We start from the raw sequence: 12,872 nt of genomic DNA on the forward strand, positions 1-12,872 counted from the left end.
ATGAAGACATTCCAGCGCAGGCCGTGAGTGCGACGCCGCCTTAGGAATGCCCGGTGGCTGCGTCTGGGGTTGCAACCTCGCCTCTCTGCCCTCTTTTATCCAATGTCTTACGTGGGAGGTCAGGCATACCAATACTGACGAACTTCGGCGTACTTGTCATGACGGAAGATTTGTTACGTACTAGGTATAATTGTTAGAAAGTTCGAGAATAAAACAATTCTATTCCTACTTACAGTACAAATACATAATATATACGAAGATAGTAACTGTTCTCTGTTCTCCAAAGAACAGATACCATTGATAACCGTGCAGCTTCTCTAGAATAAATGATAATTAATTGAAACCCTCAGCTGCCGACAGGTGTTGTTGATATATCTCGATGGCGACAGCTGAAAATGTGTGCCCCGTCGGGACTCGAACCCGGGATCTCCTGCTTACATGGCAGACGCTCTATCATTTTATTTTTTTTTTAATCACATTTTGTCCGTTATAGTTCGTTTGAATTGTTCGTGGCGGACGTCCCCTGACGCCCGTTGAGGTTGTTCGTTGATCCATTTACTCAGTTTTTTTTATTACAGAGGGCAGATAACCCTCTGACCGAACACGCTGAGCTACCGTGCCGGCAAATCCATCTGAGCCACCGAGGACACAGATGAATAGCGCGACTGCAGGGACTTATCCCTTGCACGCTTCCCGTGAGACCCACATTCCCAACTGTCCACAATTCTACATATGTAATGTACCTAATAGATATTTGTCCATCCATTCATTACTCGCTCACACATTGGCGATTCCCGTAAGAGTTCAGCAACCTGTGCTCATATGGATAGAGCGTCTGCCATGTAAGCAGGAGATCCCGGGTTCGAGTCCAGGTCGGGGCACACATTGTCAGCTGTCCCCATCGAGGTATATCAGCAACACCTGTCGGCAGCTGAGGGTTTCAATTAATTATCATTTATTCTAGAGAAGCTGCACGATCATCAATGGTATCTGTTCTTTCGAGAATAGTTGCTATTTTCATATATATATATAGTTAAAGGCTACCCAGTCATTGACCTTCGTCTGTGCGAATGTACACAGGTTGCCCGAACTCTTACGGGAATCGCCAAAGTGTGCGCGAGTAATGAGTGGATAGGCAAATATCTGTTAAGTACAGTACATATGTAGAGTTGTGGACAGTTGGGAATGTGGGTCTCACGGGAAGCGTGTAAGGGATAAGTCCCTGCAGTCGCGCTGTTCAACTGTGCCCTCGGTGGCTCAGATGGATAGAACGTCTGCCATGTAAGCAGGAGATCCCGGGTTCGAGTCCCGGCGGGGCACACATTTTCAGCTGTCGCCATCGAGGTATATCAACAACACCTGTCGGCAGCTAAGGGTTTCAATTAATTATGATTTAAATACATAATACATTGTCGCAAAAAAAATTAGTGCACCCTTTTAGAGGTTTCCAATTCACTCAAGATTTATTGCTGCAACAGCTGCATATAAAGTAAATGAAATGACTACATTTACCGATCAATAGGACAAGCGGCTCTAAGGTACTAGGTGTCGATCCAAGCTGATACACCTTTATCAGCACACCTCCATGGACGGCATTGCAGGCCCTCACTCAGGCATCCAGTCGAACGTACAGATGGCGAATACTATCCTGGGATACGGTATACCACGACTGGCCGACCTGTTCACATAGTTCTGCGAGAGTCGCTGGCTGACGAATCGTACCAGTCACTTCCAGTGCAATCAAATCGTGCTCCATTGGAGACAAATTCGGAGATCGTGCTGGACAGAAAAGTTGCTGCACATCTTGCAGAGTACGTTGGGTTTCACAGACAGTGTTTGCACGACCATTATCCTGTTGCAACAAGACGTCACCTTCATGTTGCAAGACCGGGTCTAACAACATACTGCACGCTCTCGGCGCGGGTTAGCATCTTCTCCAGAATCACCAAAAGTGAACGAGCGTTGTAGCATATCGCCGTGAGGCCTGGGATGGGGCCAGTGTGAATGCAGAGACAGCACTCACCAGGTCTACATCGTACGCGCAAGCGACCATCACTTGGGTGCAGGCAGAATGGGATTTCTTCGCTGAAGACCACGGTGCACCATTCCATCTTCCATGTGATCCTCTGACGGTACCAGTCGAGACGTCGACGTCGATACTGTGGCGTGGATGAAAGGCGAGCTAAAGATGTGCGAGCCAGTAGCCCCGCTGCTAATAACCGGGATCAACAGTTTGTGTTAACACGTCTGGGTTCACAACCCCTGTTACCTATCCTGTGGTAGCTGTACGATCAGCCACTGCTGTCCTTACAATAAGACGGTCATCGCGGTGTTTGTGCTGCGTGAACGTCTAGAACACCGTCTATGGGTGTGAGCATTTTGCGTGACCACTGACATCAGTATCGTTGCACAGCTGATGCAGCACGTCCAACTTATGTAGCCATTCCATCCGGCCATTCGGAAGGCCACAGTTTGACCCCTTTGAAACTCGCTCAATTGCCCGTAGGAAGGCGAGTCCGTCTCCGTGGAAAGGTTTCCTGCTTCCTTCACATGTTTGCACCACGCTGAGCACTCTGGCTGTCAACTTTCCCTTTTTTTCAGAGTTATCAGTCTTCTGATTGGGTTGATGCAGCTCGCCACCAGTTTATCTCTTGGGCCAACCTCTTCATCTCAGAGTAGCACTTGCAACTTAAGTCCTCAGTTATTTACTGGATGTATTCCAGTCTCTGCCTTCTATAGTTTTTTACCCTCTACCGATCCCTCATGTACCATGGAAGTTATTCCCTGATGTCTTAACAGATGTCCTACCGTCCTACCCCTTCTTCTGTTTTTTTTTTTTTTCATATATTCCTTTCCTCTCCGATTCTCTGGAGAACCACCTCATTCCTTACATTATCAGTCCAGGATTTCCTATTAAAGGGCAGACACGGATGGGGCTCTGGTAACTCTGCCTTTACGCTATGTGTTGGCGGATGGCGCTCAAATCATTACAGTACATGTTGAAGAGAATGAGGAACACATATATCTATGCGAGAACATAATTAACATACAGAATTGTACCATCACAAAAACCGCCATAAACAAGGTAAGCCTCGACCACGCTTTATGGCCGGATCGGAAACATTTCCGGGACGCTAAACGCAATTCCTGTGACTGGTTCATCACTTATTTGACTTTTTTCTCCATACACACAAGTACACTAACACATACGAATGTATTGGTTCTTGTTTGCAACACTCGAGGCTCAAGCCTTTTATAGGAGTCAGATATCGACCATCAGTGTACAATTATTTGTGTGAAATTAGAATTATATTAATACCTTCAGCTGCTGACGGGCGTTGATATATACCAACGGGAACATGTGAAAATGTATGCCCCGACCGGAACTCGAACCCGGGATCTCCTGCTTACATGGCAGACGCTCTATCCATCTGAGCCATCGAGGGCACGGAGGATAGTGCGACTGCAGGGACTATCCCGCGCACGCCTCCCGCGAGACCCACATTCTCACCTTGTATGTCCACATACTACATTCGTAGTGTCCCACCCCAACACACTTATTACTCGTGGAAGACATTCTTACTAAGTCCCGTAAGAGTTCGGGGAACAGGTGTGCATCCACACAGAAGAAAAAGGCCATGGCCGCTATTGCCAGAACAATATACTTATATGAAGATGGTATCTGTTCTTTCGGACATGTCCCTGCAGTCGCACTATCCTCCGCTCCCTCGGTGGCTCAGATGGGTAGAGCGTCTGCCATGTAAGCAGGAGCTTCCGGTTTCGAGTTCCGGTTGGGGCACACATTTCCACCTGTCCCCGTTGGTATATATCAACGCCCGTCAGCAGCTGAAGGTATTAATATAATTCTAATTTCGTTCTAGACGGCTGCAGGTCATCAATGGACATGTCCGAAAGAACAGACACCATATCGATATAATTATTTGTGTGTGTCACCTGAGCCAGATTTAGGAGTGAAAACGGTGCTCAGGAATTCACATTCAAGCAAGTAACACTATCACTTAGTACAACCAGATAGTGGGAAATAATCTTGTGAAATGAGAAAGAAAGTAGACTTAAATGCTGACCGTTTTGAGAGTACATATGAAAATGACATGGTATTTATAATTACTATTATTATTAAAAAGATGCGTCCGTGTCGTTGTGCACGTTTCGTGCAGCCTTTCACATGTATGACGGCGAATCCGACCACAACAATAAAAATGATTCATCCGGCCAGGCGACATAGTTCCATTTAAAAAATGCTGCAAAATGCTGCATGACGTTGTCATATAATCCAACTCATCCAGGCGTGACGTTACAACACAATGAATTGTAACAAATACATATAATTAGTTATGTGAGGGTGAATATACGACTTAGATTTATAGGGCGCCTTTTGAAAGCATCTGCATACACAATTCTTGTGCGACCTACTCTTTTGTAGTTAGCAATGAGTGTTTGAGATCTTCGCCAATTATTCCGAAGGGCATGATGGAAGAATTTCAGAGACATCCGTTTAGCGTGTACTCCAGCCTCAAGGAGATATTCAGGGGACTTAATTAGAATCATTTAAAGAAATACGAGGTTTTGTTATGAAATGCTACTGTACAAATTATGGTAACAAGTGTTCCAGTAAATTATACTTCCTCGCCAATGGAACTCACGGTAAGACCATAAAATTTAGAGAACCAAAAGTTCACAGGGACTCTGAAACAATTCTAGCGTCGTCATCGTGTACTTCACGTAAGAACAGAATAGAAATTTGGGATAGCATTACCCTTTCCGTCACTCTATTTATGAATAGTATAAGAAAGAGGATTACGTATATTGGCAAGAATTCCAAGATATATTTTTCGATGATTTTCCCGGTTACCAATTGCTTTCTTCTGCGCAATAGTTTCATGACTGATCCTCTCATATTCGTCAGATGTTACGGGGGACAATTTTACGTGTACCTGCTGTCTATACACAAGACTTAAGTTATTCCGCCATCAAAATAATATGAATGATAATTTAAACTTTAAATTTGATTTTGTTTTTCGTAAAAGGAAATATGACATTTTTCAGCAGGAATATATCAAAGTGAAAATAAAAAATCAAGAATTATGCACGTCACTGTCGATCTTGGAAAACATCATAGCTACGCTGAACGTTTCTCTTGCAGGAGAGATTCAGTGGATCCTAAGTACGAGGTGCTGAGTTCTATCTGACAGCTACGGCTTTTTTGTTCTTTTTTGCAAGCAATGAACTGTGTAGATCCTGTGATTTTTATTTCAAGAAGGTTGACTTTGTCTTGGCGCCAAGCTCTGTTGCCCCAATCCGCACCAACGCACGCAGCGCTTCTTGCCATTTCATAGCCAAGTTTCGATTCGCCCGCGCTCCGTTCGGCCAGTGAACCATAAAACTGCTACTCTGTCTTTCGACTACGCTTGTATCTCAACACAAAAGAAGCTCCAAGGAGACTGTGAGAAAACAGAGGAACGTAGGAAGTAAAACTACCACCGTTGTGTAGCTCTTTTCCCCCCTCTTTCATTCAGTACATCCCTGTAGAGCAGCAGTTCCAAACCGTATTTCATAAGGGAAGCTTGCAGAAATAAATCGTGCCTCTCGGAAACTCTCCTACAGTTTATCACGGTAAACCCACAAAGAATAAGACTGAATATTACTCTAATTGGTTTAATACATTAAAAGCTTACTTTTGAGTACCTCACAGGAAGATCAATGCCTCTGAGAAGTCATTTGTTTCCTTCGCTGGAACGTTTGAGAGTTTAATTCCCCGATGCAACGTTACGATCCGAGCAGAATTTAATCAAGTTGACAGCAGAGGCGGTGGTTTGCGCTCTCTGTTGTTCAAATGCTCTCCCGGAATTTCAGTTTTAATTTTTTATGTTAAGCACCACGATAACACACGCGCTGTTAAGTGAAGCCTTTTGCTCAGCTTACTTTCATTCGCATTAGAGAAGTGCTGTGCCTCACCTATACATTTACGCACCTTCAAACTTAACGTATTTAGGTCCCAGGAGCGTTCACTTCACGTAATTTGAAGCATGTGTGAGACACTAGTCGGTGTATCTCATAAAGTGCCATGTATTTTCGCTAAGAAGCAGGGGAACTGTAGTTTATGGGTAGGTAGTACGGAAACATGACTCCCGCCGCAAAAGTTCCGTTAGCTCGGATGGACTGCTTTTAGCGTTACAAACAAGGGTAGTCTGCCATTGTTTCCGATCTCATCACAAGCCTTCGAGGAGCGCCGCCTGTGAAATGAGGTACGCTGGCTGCACTGCGATGTTCATCATCGTTCTTTGGTTTGTCATCCACGATTGTGGGTAATGTAGCTGATATATACTTTTATTTCGGTTACTGAACGGCTTCTTTTTAAATCCAGAAAATTTAACATTTTGAGATAATAAGAAAACATAAATAGAACAGGAAGCGAACTCATTTCATAAATAATTACATACTTTACGACACATTCACATTTCAGTCTTCCACATGGAAATCTGTAAGAAATTCTCCATAGAGTTATTTCTTACGTGACATATTTGTAGAATTCACACTAAAGTTTATTTTTTCTTTTACATAAGCCTTTACGTCACATTATTGTCATAAGCTTTACTTGTTGGTATCTTGAGAAACTTCACGTATGTAATCCTGTATTTTCGATGACCAGTAATTTTCTGGTGTTCATCTCGTAAGTATGCCTGGTATTTAGGTTGGTGCAAATGGTTCAAATGGCTCTGAGCACTATGGGACTTAACTTCTAAGGTCATCAGTCCCCCAGAACTTAGTACTACTTAAACTAACCTAAGGACAACACACACATCCATGTCCGAGGCAGGATTCGAACCTGCGACCGTAGCGGTCGCGCGGTTCCAGACTGCAGCGTCTAGAACCGCTCGGCCACTCCGGCCGGCTATTGTAGGTTGTTTATCTTTGGTACTGCGGAATAGACACGTCCTGTTGAGCAGCGAGGTGTCTGAGTGTGATCAGTCGTCACCTCAAACGGAGTGTCCACTCGTTCCAACATTCCAGGAGTCACAGCTGTGTGCGGTCGGCCGGCACTCGGGGGATGGGGGACAGGTTTGCGCGACCTAGCGTTGGTAAAATGGAAATGTCGTGTGGCTAGGGCCTCCCGTCGGGTAGACCGCTCGCCTGGTGCAGGTCTTTCGATTTGACGCCACTTCGGCGACCTGCGCGTCGATGGGGATGAAATGATGATGATTAGGACAACACAACACCCAGTCCCTGAGCGGATAAAATTTCCGACCCAGCCGGGAATCGAACCCGGGCCCTTAGGATTGACAGTCTGTCACGCTGACCACTCAGCTACCGGGGCGGACCTTGCATTGGTGACAGACGCCTCACCCAACGACTCTACGTATTTTTATTCACTGTCGAGTCTCCGTTGACATTGTATGAGCGCCTACGAATATCTCCGATGCTCTGGTTTTCCGCCCAAAGAAATTCAAATTACAGCTCTCCTCTTGGACCGCACCTCCGTTTGGAGCATTATGGGCAGAGCCCTCCCACCAGATCTGGATTTCTACGATCTGACGCGTCAGTTGGACATAATTCGCAACGATATCCGTCACGAAGACATCCAACAACACCATCAATCAATGCTAAGCCGAATAACTGCTTGAATAATGCCCAGAGGTGGAGACCAACGCGTTATTGGTTTGCTCAAATTATAAGCTTTTTCTCTTGAATAAATCGATTTTTCTGAAATTATAATTGTTCGTGGTTTTAGGAGTTCAAAAATGATTTTTTCCATTTTGAATTCAATATAGATGCCGAGCGGGATTAGCCGAGCGGTCTAAAGCGCTGCAGTCATTGACTGTCTGACTGGTCGCGGCGGAGGTTCGTGTCCTCCCTCGGGCATGGGTGTGTGTGTGTTTGTCCTTAGGATAGTTTAGGTTAAGTAGTGTGTAAGCTTAGGGACTGATGACCTAAGCAGTTAAGTCCCATAAGATTTCACACACATTTGAACTTTTTTTTCAACATAGTTACCTAAAATTTTTGAAATTTCCGTCCTAGTTTCATTTCACTATGTGTTACACTTATCATTGGTGTAGTACGTTACCGCCAAACTGAAATATTGTACCTCTTTGAAGTTGAAAGTGAGATCATTCGCAGAGAAAACGCAGTAACACTTGGAATATTTTTTATAATTTCTCCTGTTACTTTATGTAAGTCTGAATTGATTATAGCACTAGTGTCATCCGCCAAAAAGCTAATTCTGTTTGTTATACAATATGTCAAGTAAGGGCGTGGTCGGCGTTAGACGCAGATGGTAAAATATATCGTGTTAATTCTTTCACAACCCAACAGAGAGAACCTTTATCCTTCATACAATGTCCATTACTTTACTCTGAACTCTTCACTGAGACACACATGAAGAGATACGAGTGCAACTTACGCTCCGCGTTCATCAAAGATGTTTGATGCCGCCTGCCAAGCATTGGTTCAGTGACAAAAATGAAGACTGGATATTGCAGGAGGGCAAAGATCCAAAGCACCGCAGCAGGCTTTGCAGTGACTGAAAAAAGAAGAAAGGAGTGCAGGTACTGGATTACCCTCACAATCGCCTGACGATAAACGCACTGAAAGCTTAGGGTCTTACATCAAAAAGAAATTACAAGATAAAAAGATCTCCACTTTGAAACAGCTGTTAAAGTATATTCGAGGTTTTAGGAGGCCTCTGCCACGTGAATACGCGAAAACTTTGTTTAAAGCAATCCTTGGAGATGCCAAGCAGTTATCGATTCTGAGGGCTTAATTGTATATTCTTTTGCTCGTATTTGATGAATGAATAGGTTTTAATTTGTCGTCAGATACATTTTTCTGTTGATTAAGACGGCCCCTATATCACTTAACAGACGGTATATTAGACAGAAGGTCCATAACATATATGAGAAATAACAGCCTTGTGGAACGCCATGAGCGATTTCCGTCCAGCCAGAAGACTCTCCCCTGCTTACATTGCATAAATTATTAAGTACAACTATCTGCATTCTTTTGGTTGGATTATCTACTGGTTGCCTTCACGATCTGTTCCATAAAATCCCAGTTTACTTAGGAGAATATTGTGAGCCAAGCAGTAAAATGCCTTAGATAAGTCACAGAAAATACCAACTGGCGCTATTTTGCTACTTAATGCTTGTAAAATTTGCTAAGTGAACGTGTAAATGGCATTTGCAGTTGCGCAGCTCTTCTGAAATCCAAACTGTGATTAACCGGCGAGTAGCTGTTCGCTTCCCGAACCCGCTACTGTGGACCCTAGTTCGGGACTGACACAGCCTCACGCACAGGGAAGGGCCGAGATTAGGCGGGCGTCGCGCGGAAGCTGATAAGCCGTGGAAATGGCGCCGCTTTATCGGTTGGCCATAGCGTAATAGGGGGCAGCCGATACCAGGCCGGCAGCGCGGCATTACGGTGGCCGCGGTCTTCCGCACGTGTCACCGGCCAGAGCTGCAGCGCGGTACGGGCGCCCTGCACTTACCAACACTTCCGCACAGGTTCCACAGTCGCGGACTGCAACGAATTACACTACTGGCCATTAAAATTGCTACACCAAGAAGAAATGCAGATGATAAACGGGTATTCATTGGACGAATATATTATACCAGAACTGACGTGTGATTACATTTTCACGCAATTTGGGTGCATAGATACTGAGAAATCAGTACCCAGAACAACCACCTCTGGCCGTAATAACGGCCATGATACGCCTGGGCATTGAGTCAAACAGAGCTTGGATCGCGTGTACAAGTACAGCTGCCCATGCAGCTTCAACACGATACCACAGTTCAACAAGAGTAGTGACTGGTGTATTGTGACGATCCAGTTGCTCGGCCACCAGTGACCAGACGTTTTCAATTGGTGAGAGATCTGGAGAATGTACTGGCCAGGGCAGCAGTCGAACATTTTCTGTATCCAGAAAGGCCCGTACAGGACCTGCAACAAGCGGTCGTGCATTATCCTGCTTAAATGTAGGGTTTCGCAGGGATCGAATGAAGGGTAGAGCCACGGGTCGTAACAAATCTGAAATGTAACGTCCACTGTTCAAAGTGCCGTCAATGCGAACAAGAGGTGACCGAGACGTGTAACCAATGGCACACCATACCATCACGCCGGGTGATAGCCAGTATGGCGATGACGAGTACACGCTTACAATGTGCGTTCACCGCGATGTCGCGAAATACGGATGCGACCATCATGACGCTGTAAACAGAATCTCGATTCATCCGAAAAAATGACGTTTTGCCATTCGTGCACCCAGGTTCGTCGTTGAGTACACCATCGCAGGCGCTCCTGTCAAGGGTAACCGCAGCCACGGTCTCCGAGCTGATAGTCCATGGTGCTGCAAACGACGTCGAACTGTTGGTGCAGATGGTTGTTGTCTTGCAAACGTCCCCATCTGTTGACTCAGGGATCGAGACGTGGCTGCACGATCCGTTACAGCCATGCGGACAAGATGCCTGCTAGTGATAAGAGGCCGTTGGGATCCAGCACGGTATTCCGTATTACCCTCCTGAATCCATCGATTCCATATTCTGCTAACAATCATTGGATCTCGACCAACGCGAGCAGCACTGTTGCGATACGATAAACCGCAATCGCGATAGGTTACAATCCGGCCTTTATCAAAGTCGGTAACGTGATGGTACGCAGTTTTCCTCCTTACACTAGGCATCACAACAACGTTTCACCAGGCAACGCTGGTCAACTACTGTTTGTGTATGAGAAATCGGTTGGAAAGTTTCCTCATGTCAGCAAGTTGTAGGTGTCGCCACCGTCGCCAACGTTGTGTCAATGCTCTGAAAGGCTAATCATTTGCATATCACAGCATCTTCTTCCAGTCTGTTAAATTTCGCGTCTGTAGTACGTCATCTTCGTGGTGTAGCAATTTTAATGGCCAGTAGTGTAATAACGAGCTCGCGTTAGGTCCGCTACGCTTAACTGCATCACAGATGTTTCACGCGCTTACGTCGTAAAGATCTAGTGCTACTACTCTAAGCCTTTTCTATCGCACCACTTTACGAACATATCCTCTACGACATAAGCCTGCATTATTTCGTAGCTCTTTGTAAAACAATACGCAAACGCAGACATACATACATACACATACACACACACACACACACACACACACACACACACACACACACACACATACACACAGCACCACGAAGTAATTACCCGAATTGGACGGAAATCGATAGATGTGATTTTGATAATTTCAGCAAAATTGCTGATTTATTCAAGAGAAAATCATCGGGTCTCATTTGAAGCGGCACTCATTAATGAAGAGGTTCCTACCCCTGTCAACGAGATTCCAATCCGAAGACGTATCTGTAGACACCCCAGACATTGGAGGGTTATCAACCTGACTGTCGCATGGCGTGCGTCCTGACAACCGGGAATAAAGATGTGGAGTGCCATTTCTTTTCAAAGCAGAAGCCCTTTGGTTGTCATCCGCGGCACCATTACAGCACAGCTGTATGTCCACGATATTCTGCGCCCCGTTCTGCTGCCCTTCATGGCAAGCCATCCTGGACTTACGTTTCAGCAAGATAATGCCCACCCGCAAACGCTGAGAGTTTCTACTGCTTGTCTTCGCGCCTGCCAAACACTACCTTGGTCAGCAAGGTCGCCATATCTCTCCTCAATTGAGAATTTTTGGTACATTATGGACAGGACCTACCAACCAGCTCTATTTTGACTATCTAACGCGCCAGTTGGATAGAACGTGACATGATATCCGTCAGAAGGGCATCCAATAACTGCATCAGGCCAGTGAAAAGCTGAATAGCTGCATGCATAAGGACCAAAGGTGGACCAACGTGTTACTGATTTGCTCAATTTGTAAATGTGGCAGACAGACTCTTGCATAAATCATCCGATTTTTCTGAATCTTTAATCACTCCATTTCTGTACATGTACATCACATCTCCTGATTTCCATACCATTGCGTAATTACTTCTTAATGCATGCTTTTTTTGTCTTAGAATGTACATGGGCTGAGACAAATACACTGTCTCTTCAAATGCATCCAGACACCCTTATGTAATGCGTAATTGGCCACTAGATGTCACGAAAGATGGATCTGACAGTGTAAAAGGTGGTGGAGAGTATTGTGCTGTCAATATAAAAGCAATAAAAGCAGAATCGGTCGGTCAGGAGAGCTCAGTCAATTTCGAATGTGGACTAGTCGATAGATACTACCTGCTTAGAACAATTCAAATGCCATGATGGATTTCCTGAAGGTGCCCAAGTCAACTGTTGGTGATATGATAGTGAAGTAGAACTGTGAAGGAACAACCACAGGTAAACCAAGGCCATGTGGACACTATTTACCGATGGATAGGGACAGTAGAGCATTGATGTGGGTGGTCGTAAAAAAAATCACATGAATTCAGCGGAAGGAATCACCAGTGAGTAGAGAATTAAAAAGAATGGGGTGTAATTGTCGAACAGCTCCGCATAAACTACGTTTCTGCAGTCAGTGCTAAGTTTCAGTTGAGGTGCCATTCAGAGCGAAGCCTCTGGACTGTGGATCACCGGAAACAAGTGATCTGTTATGATGAATCATGCTATCTCCTGTGGCACTCCAATGGAAGGGTTCGGCTTTCGTGATTACCTGGAGATCATCACCTGCTGAGCTAGTAATCTGCCGTCAGCACACCAGGCGGCAAAGAGATTGCAGGATGATTGATAGAGGCTACAGACAGACTCGCAAGAAACGCGCCGCCAACGGCCTCTCGGCCGCCAATATTAAGATCGCCGCCACGGACTCGAGGGCCCAGTCAGTTCCAGTCTGTCATTCAGTGAGTCACCGAGGCATAAGTAGCAGCCCAGTCACTTGCAGT

General features: G+C 45.2%; 1 protein-coding gene and 1 non-coding gene across 3 annotated transcripts in view; one reads left to right on the top strand and one right to left on the bottom strand.

The window, feature by feature from the left end:
• The window catches only part of LOC124789971 (receptor-type tyrosine-protein phosphatase N2), a 444,282-nt gene that overhangs the window by 59,827 nt on the left and 371,583 nt on the right, over nt 1–12,872 (top strand). The window lies entirely within an intron of this gene.
• Trnat-ugu lies at nt 3,373–3,447 on the bottom strand. Its single transcript has one exon. It is a non-coding gene; the product is annotated as a tRNA-Thr (tRNA).

This window comes from Schistocerca piceifrons, chromosome 3 (assembly GCF_021461385.2).
Source record: "Schistocerca piceifrons isolate TAMUIC-IGC-003096 chromosome 3, iqSchPice1.1, whole genome shotgun sequence".
Taxonomy (NCBI): Eukaryota; Metazoa; Arthropoda; class Insecta; order Orthoptera; family Acrididae; genus Schistocerca; species Schistocerca piceifrons.